Source organism: Mycteria americana, chromosome 19 (assembly GCF_035582795.1).
Source record: "Mycteria americana isolate JAX WOST 10 ecotype Jacksonville Zoo and Gardens chromosome 19, USCA_MyAme_1.0, whole genome shotgun sequence".
NCBI classification, from domain to species: Eukaryota; Metazoa; Chordata; class Aves; order Ciconiiformes; family Ciconiidae; genus Mycteria; species Mycteria americana.
The window spans coordinates 8,658,655-8,668,476 of NC_134383.1; positions in this window are offsets into that span (position 1 = coordinate 8,658,655).

Consider the following 9,822-nt stretch of genomic DNA (forward strand, 5'->3'; position numbering starts at 1 on the left):
ACCCACGGATGGTCAGCCGGCTACTGCTGCTCCCTATCTTTCCCCAGCTAAAGGGGAGCAGAAACCTGTTTAAAAAGGCACGGGTGACAGGCAAAGCCCCAGATGCCCAGGGGACTTTGGACAGCTATCTCCAAAGCTTTTGCCTTGTCTGAACCCGTCAGGGGACTCAAAACAACACACCCTTCTGCCTAGCATTGCCCCCAAGTCAGCATCTGCAGCAAAACTCTACAAACCATTATGGTGTATAAGCAGCGCTGCAGACACTGGGGAAAAATGGGGGGACGCGGCATGCAGGTAGGTCATACGTCCGCTCCTCCTTCCCTTCCAGCTGGCAGCACTCCTTCTAGCAGCAGAACTCCTTAGGCTCCTCCCCTCTGCCTGCCTACCAATGGCTTTGCCATGAGAAGGGTTTGCGTCTGGAGGTTATCTTCTGCGCTTCGCACGCAGGCACCTGGCAGACTTCAAAACTGTGGGCATAGCTACAGGTGTGCTGGCTGAGATGGGCAGGAGCTCACTGGCGAAATGCAGCTCAGTTAGGGACCTGCAGAATGGCAGGGGCTTCATTCAAGGAGCTTCCAGTCACCTGCAGGAGCTCTGCATATGCAGCTTTCTCCCTGGCACCCTCCGTGGCACAGAATTTCCATGGCCACCACAGAAACCTCAGGCGTGCCGAGCTTACAGCTGTGCCACGCCTTCTGGTCCAAAAGCTTCCGTTTCTCCACACAGGCGTTAAGCAGGACTGGGGTCCCTCTGGCTGCACGTAATGGCATCCCTGCTGCCAGCTGGGACCGTCAGTATGTGTGGCATCTACCTCCATGGCCACTTGTGCCTTCAGCTAGGAAGGCTGTGGCTGTGCCACAAACGATTGCCTTCCGCCTTACGTTTCTGTCTTACAGGGTGTGAATTTGGATGTCCAGCCGGCTGCTTGAACGTTGCAGATTTTCACCGGCACTGGCATGCACTGCCCTCCTCAGACTAGCTCCTTGCAAACTCCACCATCTTTTCCATCCTTTCCAAATGGTATCTATATTGCGAACAGACACCTGCAAAGAAATACCTGAGCGTAACAAAAAGGTTTGGTGGAAAAAATAAAATAGAACAAACATATGTATTTGTCTGTAGCCGTTCTTCTTCTTCCTCCCTCTTTTTCCTCTCCCCTATTCTTTCTTCTTTAATCTCTACTCGGCTTTAATTTCTACTCTTTCTTTAATCTCTACTCGGCAACGAGTGGCTGAGTGGGACTAATGTATCTGGCATTTCATGTGACCCTGGAGCTCCCTATCAGTGCTGTTTAGGGGGGTCTCCCACCAGCGCAGCACAACTGAAGGCCAGCCCAGGTTAGTCCTGATGCAGTAGGTGGGAAGTGCTGGTTTTGGCTGGGGAGGGACTGTGACCTGGACGCTCTCACAACCAAGAGCATTCAGTTCCCCTGTTTGCGAGTCATGGGTGGGTTTTGTCAAGAGAGTCACAAGACAGAAAACAAAACTCGTTGGTTTTTCGTTAAACTCATCTCTGAAAATGAGGCTTGGCAGCATGTAAGCCTTTCACCTGTGGCACTGGGGCGTTTCCCTCTCCTGCAGAGTGCAGTACTTGGGAAAGCTGCATCCCTGCCACGTACACCCATTGCCAGTCAGTTCCCGAATCTCCACACTAGTGCCTTTGCTCATTCTGTGTGAGTGTGCAAGGGAGAGAAATTGAGGGGTGAGCGTATTTTGGGAGGCAGCGCTGCCTATCAGTGCAGGGGTGCTCAGGGCAGCAGTTGGGCAGACTGGGTGATACGGGGTCCTTCAGCGTGGAAGGAGGAGCGCTGGGAGGGGGTGCTCGCAAAGCCCAGCAAGGCAGCCTATGATGATGTAGAAAGCCTTTTCTGCCGGCCTCCTCTACCCTTCAGATGCAGCTGCAGAGCAGAATTGTGCTAAGACTAGCTTTGTCGTCGGGCTCTTGTGTCATCTGCCTTGCTCTCAGAAGATCCTCGCAGGTCAGACTCCACGTCGGCCTTAACAGGATCCGCTGTATTCAACCAGAACACGTTTAGATGTTTTCCAAAGGCGTTCTTCCCCCTTTTAGTCTCCAAAGCTTAACCTCTTTCTTTTTCCATTGCCGGACTATATCCTTGATTATTTTTTTTTTAATTCTTCCTACTTTGTTGAGTGCTCCAGACCTTTGAAAATGCCATTTTCCAAGACAATAAATGAGTCGTTCAGCATTTTAAAAAAAGCAAGAAGCACTTTTTGTATTGTCCCTCCAATATATAACTCTGGTGTGACTTTAGTTCAAACTACGTCTCTGTCTTTCAAAGCTGAAAAGGATGCCTAGCGAGAGGTATACATTCCTTTTGCTTTCTGCAATAGGAAAACAGTTAAGGAAAACAAGGCCTGCCTTGTAAAACAAGCCCCCTGGATGACAGTCTTGCAGCTTGCAAAGTCCAGCTGGATCTTCCTGGAAGGGGAGCCTGTGGATTCTTGACAGCCCATCAGTTAGTGTGACTGGTGAGGTTTGTTTCTTGCCATTGTCTCCATGTTTGCTTTGTCAGGTGTGTGTCTCTGCCTGTTTTGGTTTCTGGCTTCCCCCTTTTGCCTTGGCAAATTTCAGGAGTCGCTGAACACGGAACTTTGAGCTTAGTTTGGTTTTGTGTGCTGGGTGCCTAATCCTTTCCAAAAGAGGTTTTTCATACTCTCCTGAAAACTTTCAATGTAAGGGCAAATCTGTCCATTAACTTCTCAACTCTTTTTAACAGAAAGGAGTGAAAAAGAGAAGCTTTGCGTGCTGATTTTCTAAAGATGGTGTGGCTATGGTCTTTCTTGCCTTAAGTATATAGGGCATGAGAGAGGGCAAAAAAAGTGTGCCCTTGGAAATTATGCATCTCGAGAACTTGCTGAAAGAGCTATGTGGGACAGAAATCTTTTCTGCTCAAACTCCTGTTAAGGGCAAAAAGGGAACAGACCTTCTATGTGAAGTCAGGACTCTTCTTATTACTATAACTGAAATGTGAATCCAAATGGAAGAAATGTTATTAGTCCAGGTCCAGTTCTTAAAGAAAGATAAACTACAAGACTACTGCTATTACAGAAGGAGTCTCAGGAATACAGGTTCAAAGCACAAGTCCTGTTCTCTACCTGTTTTCCTCTGCTCTTATTCTCACTCTCCCACTGCCCTTCTGGTCCTAAGGGCAATGAAGCGTGTTCCTCAAGCAGAAAGTGGGGAGCTACAGGCAGTTGTCAGAGTCCCAAGGTCTTCCCTGGGAGGAGTGTGGCAATGATGGGGTTTCTTTTGTCTTCTTTTTTTTTAAATTCCCTTCCCCCACCCCCTCCTTCCCAATCTAGATGTCTGACCACCTTTTACGTTTATTTTCTGAGTAGAGCTACTTACAGTGATGGAAAAATCAAAGCCCCGCCAAAGCCCCGTGCTGGAAACCAAGGGCCTGGTATCACAGTAGTTTTTGGTGCACGTTCTCTCTTGTCTCTCTTCTGTTCTGCTGTCTTTAGGCTTGCAGCACCTGTGGGTAAGGGTTGCCCTGCAAGGCCTTGTAGACTGCTTTCCAAATGATGATGTTGTGTGTGTTGGTTTGGGGTTTTCTCTTCCCCAAAGACAGCGAGGTAAATTTCAGAAGATGCTCTCTTTTTCTTCTGAGGATGGCATAGTGATAATCTGATTATGAAATCAGAAAGATTTCATAAGAAGTGAGTACTGGCAGAGTTGTTGTTGTCGGCTAAAAATGCTGAGGTACCAAAGTACTTGAAAACATGCATTTCCCTAGAGTTCCCTTTAGTTAGGTGAACCTAAACAGCTAAGGAATCAATCAGTCGTTGATCCTTCATAACCATAACATGTTCTCGGAAAATGTTATGGTGTCTGTTAAGAGGATGGGCTTAGATGTAGCGAGAGAAGAGTTTTTTAAAAAGATTTTCTGTTGTAATCTTTTGCTCTGTAGGTCTAAGACCTTTTTTACACTGCAAATACCAGGAGGAAAGCTTTAAAACAAAAATCCAAGGGAAGATTATGCAAAAGTACTGGAAGCTACCCAGCTAGCAGGTCAAGTGAAATAAGAGGCTTCATTTTTTCCTAGTGCCATGGAGAGCATTGGGGTTTCTCAGAGTGCCCAGCGTTGGTGTGGTGGTGTTTTTTGGAGGTTTGTCAGTCTTTTTTAGTGTAGTGTCGGATGACGGTGCAATTTAAAGCAGAGGAGAAGCAGTGCAGTCAGTCAATTACTATTATCGGTAAGAATTCCAGCAAAGAAATGGTGATTGACTTGAATGAGTGAACTCTCCATGAGCTGGGGCTGAACAGAATCCGAGGGAAGACTACGCAAGAGCATTGAGATGTGGCTGCAGATGAAAAAGCTGAGTGGCAATTTTGCCTTCTCCAAGAAAAAAATCACTTTAGGTGCCAGATGCAGCATTCCCTTGCTGGGTGCCTTTGTTGCATCTTTTGCCACGTGCAGAGGCTTTGCAAGCAGGGTGTGTGCAATTTCACCAAAAAACCCGCTTTACACAAAAGATGGCAAAGAGTAGCAAGGCACTATGTGAGGTGTTAGCATGCTCCCTGACGGAGATACTTCAGAGCCTTTGCTGGCCAGGCAGGCTTCAGCCAGGGTGTGAAGGGTGGGGGTCCGCTGCCCCATGCACTGGGCTGATCTGGAGTCTTGCCGAGTCACTGTCCTCCAGCTCGTTGATTTTTCCCATTAGGATTTTTGCAGCTTTTAATGTTGATTTTCTCCTCCTGAAGTCTTGAGTTCCTCACTACGCGGGCTACAACAATCCAACCTCTCCCTCTGCATTTTCCCGTTCTCGCCTTGCAACTTTTGCCCTTCCTCTTTTCTCCCCCATCCCACTGGGAAGGGGGAGTGAGCGAGGGTGTGGGGCTGAGCTGACTACCCAGGGTAATCCACAACACTAACAAAGACCAAAATTAATTGGTCTTTGGACCAATTGGACCAACACTAACAAAGACCAAGCCATTAATTAGCTGATGAGCTGTTAAGAACCTACAGGTGCAGGCTTGAGGAGGGCCAGCCTGGTCTTTGTAGCTGGAACAAGAGGACAAGAGGAAAGGGCCTCAAGGCGCGCCAGGGGAGGTGTACATTGGATATTAGGAAAAATTTCTTCCCTGGAAGGGTTCTCAAGCACTGGAACAGGCTGCCCAGGGAAGTGGTTGAGTCCCCATCCCTGGAGGTATTTAAAAGACGTGTAGATGTGGCACTTAGGGACATGGCTTAGTGGTGGACTTGGCAGTGTTGGGTTTACGGTTGGACTCAATGATCTCAAAGGTCTTTTCCAACCTAAATGATTCCGTTCTATTCTATGAGGATTATGGAGAGTTGGGGGTGGCCTGTGGGACCACGCACATCTGGGCAGGGGTGTTAGATGGACGGAGGGCCCACGCTGACGTTTGAGGGATCCGTGAAGGTGGGCGTGCTTGTGAATCGCGAGAGCGATACCACGTGTGTTTTCACCAGTGAGCTTCAGTCCTGTTCAGCCCGAGAGGAGGAGTGGGACTTGACTGTCTCCAGTTATCTTTTATGCAAGATGCGGTAGTCTTATACATGGGTGTTGTTCAAGGCAATGCTCTGCTTGTGGCAATGTGTGGGGCTGGCTGTACGAGTGTCTCCTGTATGCCTGTGTATGTGTGTGTGTGTGTGTGTGTGTGTGTGTGTACCCCTCTGTGGGGTACCCACTCAGGCGTCCTACTGGCCGAGCCTGCAAAGGGGAAAGCAGCAGCCCCATCCATTGGCCTGGGACAGAGAGTCCTCAGGGTGCGTCAGGATGGGCTCCAGTGGCTGCAGAGCAGGAATCCTGGGGTGCCTGAGTCTGGTGGAGGCAGCAGCTTTCGACATCATTTAACACGTGTCCTTTACAGGAACTTCCCAAGATTGGGAGACATATTGTGACAAACAACAGCAGGACTGAAGACGAGGACCTCCATCAATTGCCAGTGAAAACTCTGGCCTGGCAAGTACAAGCCAGCGTGGATTCGTCTTTCCTAAATTTTGCCATGTGAAAGTTTGCTTTTGAGGTTAGATTTTTTTTGTTTTTCCCCCAGTCAGTGGAGGTAGACTTCTCCTGCACTGACGGGAAAGAACGAGGCACTTCATTTCAGAGTTCTGCTTCTTAGGTTAACGTACGGTCATGTAACATCCTTTTCTAGAGCCTTGCCCTGTGGTAGGATCACGCTATAAAAATAGCAATAGGGTGGGCTATGAGTCACCCTCTCATTATCCTGTCAATGTTAGATAGAAATAGGTCTCCTGAAGGAATACCTAAAAAAATATTACCATGTTTCACGAGCAAAGAACAAAAGAGAATCCAGAGAAGAGCTGGTATCTTCTGGAAGTCTACCTCGAGCTGTCCACGTTTGGAGGGAGAGAGAGGAATGTGTGTGCGACTGCAAGCATCCTTCTGCACGGGTATGGCAAACTGACGTCATGCTCGGATTTCTGTGTAGACCTTGGCAAGGATGTTCAGAAGAAAAAGAACCGGAACAAGAAGAAACAGAAAACAAACTAAGTGCGACCACCTGGGCTTAGGCCTGTGATCTGAACTGAGGGCCGTTTCATAAGTAGACAGCAAGCTGACGTGTAACACAGTCAATACACCTGTTCGTCAGCAGACGGTGAAGGAGAGCCCGTACGGGAGTATAGGCACAGCCAGTTTCCACCTGCGGTCTTAGCAGGGGCAGTCTTAGCCCATCAGGACAAACAGGACGAACCCAGACCTGCCCTTTGCAACTGCAGTGAGATTTGAAAGGGTTTTGAAGGCAAAGAGATGTAAAACAAGGAAACATTCACGTGACTTATTTCTTCTAAGGAATGGATTTATTGATCCTTTTGGCATTTTCCATATCTATGGGATAACAGAAAACAAAAGTCAGTGGGGCCACCCTTTTCCTGGCAGAGATTAAGGTCTGAATCGTGGAAGAAGCAGAGACCAACAAAACCCTTGGTTAGGGAGGCTTGACCCCTCCGCTGTCCTCTCTGGCGTGCCCCTTCGCGGACGCTGGGGGAGCACTGCAGGTCTGCCGGACTACAGGAGCAAGTCAAACACATGCGGTAGCAGGTAGCAAGTCAGCGCAGCAGGTTTATAGTCTCCTTTCGTGGTCTGCCATCTCCAGCGTTTTCTCACTTTGTTACACTGTAAGTTTAACCTCAGGGTTAAACTCGCTTGCACATCCTAACATATTTTAAGAAGGGAAACAACCCAGAGGCATGTGGTAGCTCATTTTTTTCCCTTTGTCATAGCTCTGGAAATTAAAAAAGAAATAAAGAAACATATGTATATGTATATATGTGGACGGAGCTACAGACACCTAAGAGTTCTTTTCCAGGGAAGTCAGAGGTGAATGAGAGCTTCTGCAGGCGGTGAGACTATTGCCAGTAGGTCGAGGGAGGTGATCCTTCCCCCGTACTCGGCACTGGTGAGGCCACACGTGGAGCACTGTGTCCAGTTCTGGGCTCCCCAGCACAAGAGAGACATGGACATACTAGAGAGTCCATCAAAGGGCCGCGAAGATGATGAGGGGACTGGAGCACCTGTCCTTTGCGGAAAGGCTGAGAGAGCTGCGACTGCTCAGCCTGGAGAAGAGAAGGCTCGGGGGGACCTCATCAATGTGTATCAATACCCAAAGGGAGGGTGCAAAGAGGACAGAGACAGGCTCTTTCCAGTGGTCCCCAGTGCAGGACCAGAGGCAACGGGCACAAACGGAAACACAGGAGGTTCCCTCTGAACATCAGAAACCACTTTTTTACTGCATGGGTGGCTGAGCCCTGGCAGAGGTTGCCCAAGGAGGCTGTGGAGTCTCCACCTTTGGAGAGACGCAAAAGCCATCTGGACATGGTCCTGGGCAACCAGCTCTGGGAGTCCCTTCTTGAGCAGGGGCTTGGCCCAGGTCCAGGTGACCTCCAGAGGTCCCTTCCAACCTCAGCCGTTCTGTGATTCTGTCATCCGTGACTGCAGACATCATCAAGTAGTGTTTGTCCTCTCTGCTGCCCACCTTAGCAATATCTAGAAATCTCTAAAGGCCCAAATAAAGAGCAGCTTAGATGCTGTTCACATCGGCCAACTTTTATTTGGATCCCAATGAGATCCGTATGTCTAAAGAAGACATTTCTGAACCACCCTTCAAGCTCTCTGTCTCTTAGACTGTAAATGAGGGGACAGAGTCAACATGGTAAGACCGTTTAGAAAAGAGAGCATCTTTTGTTCACGTTTCCCATTCTGGTAGCATCTCGTAAGCAATACACCATGTTAACGTTCCGTCCACAGTTGTAACAGCAAACAACGATCAGAGGAGAGGAGCAGGTGTAGACATCTTTTTGCTGAAAGATTTTTCAGAACGGAGGAAAGGATGTGCATTGTAAGATGCCAGAAACTGTAGCAATGTGAAGAGAGCATCTCGTCCCATCTGTGCTGAACTGCGCACTGTGGCCAGTGTAGCATCATCACAGGAAGGATTAAAGATTTGCATGAGATTACCAAAGATTTCATTAGCAACACAAAAAGTCAGTTGGAACAGAAACACTCGGCTAGGATACTAGCCTGACATTTCCTTATCCGGCTCCGAACTTAAAGCAGAAAGCGCTGCAGGGAGAAGCTTCCATCTTGCTAAAACCCAAGCATAAGACACCCCTGCCTGGAGAGAACACTCCCCACAGGCCAAAACACTCAAATTGTAACACTTGCATGCAGCCCCTGCAGAAATGGGCTTCTCGCCGTTCTGAAGGGAACGGAAGGTGCTGGGGGCACGCCGGGACACGTGAACACGGGGCTCTGGGACAGCTGGAGAGCAACAGGGAGGTCTCCAGGGAACATGAGGGCAAACGTGGGGCTTGGGGCACCCCAAGAGGACCCACGTGCCCAGGGGCGAGCGGGCCACGTGCCCCCCGCGGAGGACACTCTGCCCCTCCCGGCCTGAGTGGCGGGTCACAACGGTGCCCTTTGTGACCCGCCTCTCTGACACCCTGTGGCGCTGCATATGGTCAACGCAGACGCAGCCCCTGCCCCACAGTGTCCGGCAGGACGGCGACGGGACAGGGCGGGAGCGTGGAGCTGGCGAGGAGCCCCTGAGCACAGCCCACGTCTTTCCCCGCCACCCCCGGCAGCCCCGCGGTGCCGAGGCATTTCACCGAAGCTTCCCCCTTCCCCGCCCCTACCCCTTTCCTCCGTCCCGCTCAGGATGGCGCAGAGACCCCCCAGACGCCCCAGGGAGGCCTGGGTGGAGAAGAGGGCTCCCCAGAAGAGCAGCTCTCCCCCGCAGCCCTACGAGGTGTGCGTGCCCAGGCCGCTGCAGACCAGTAAGTGAGGGGCCCCAGCGGGCTGGGGCCAGCGACCGCACCCTGATCAACGCCAGCGTCCTGTTTCCCCGGCACACCGGCAGTGGGGGTCCCATGGGCGGGGAGCGTGGCACTGCCGGAATGCTGCTCAGGGCTGGGAGCCAGCCCCAGCACAGCCTCCCCCAGGGCGGGAGAGAGCAGAGGGCACCCGGCTCCTGCCCCGGCATACGGGCAGCAAGAGGCAGCTGGCCTGGCAGGAGGCAGCGGTGGTGGGGGACGGGGACCTTTCCAGCCTGCCTGCAAGCCAGTTCCTAAGCCCGGTGCACTCGTGGCTTTCTGCGCCGCGCTGCGCTCCGGCATCGCAGCCCATCTGCCGGGCACCCTCCAGCCTGGACACCCACGGGGAGACTGCGCCAGGGGAGCGGGCATGGGGCTGGACGGAGGGCAGAGCTCCTTCCTGTCCTCGCGTTGGCCTTCGGCCCCTCTCTACAGCCCTCCCTGCTCTCCTCCTTCACTAGGTGCCTCCTCTGCTGCGTCTGCCAGCTGGCTGGCTCTGT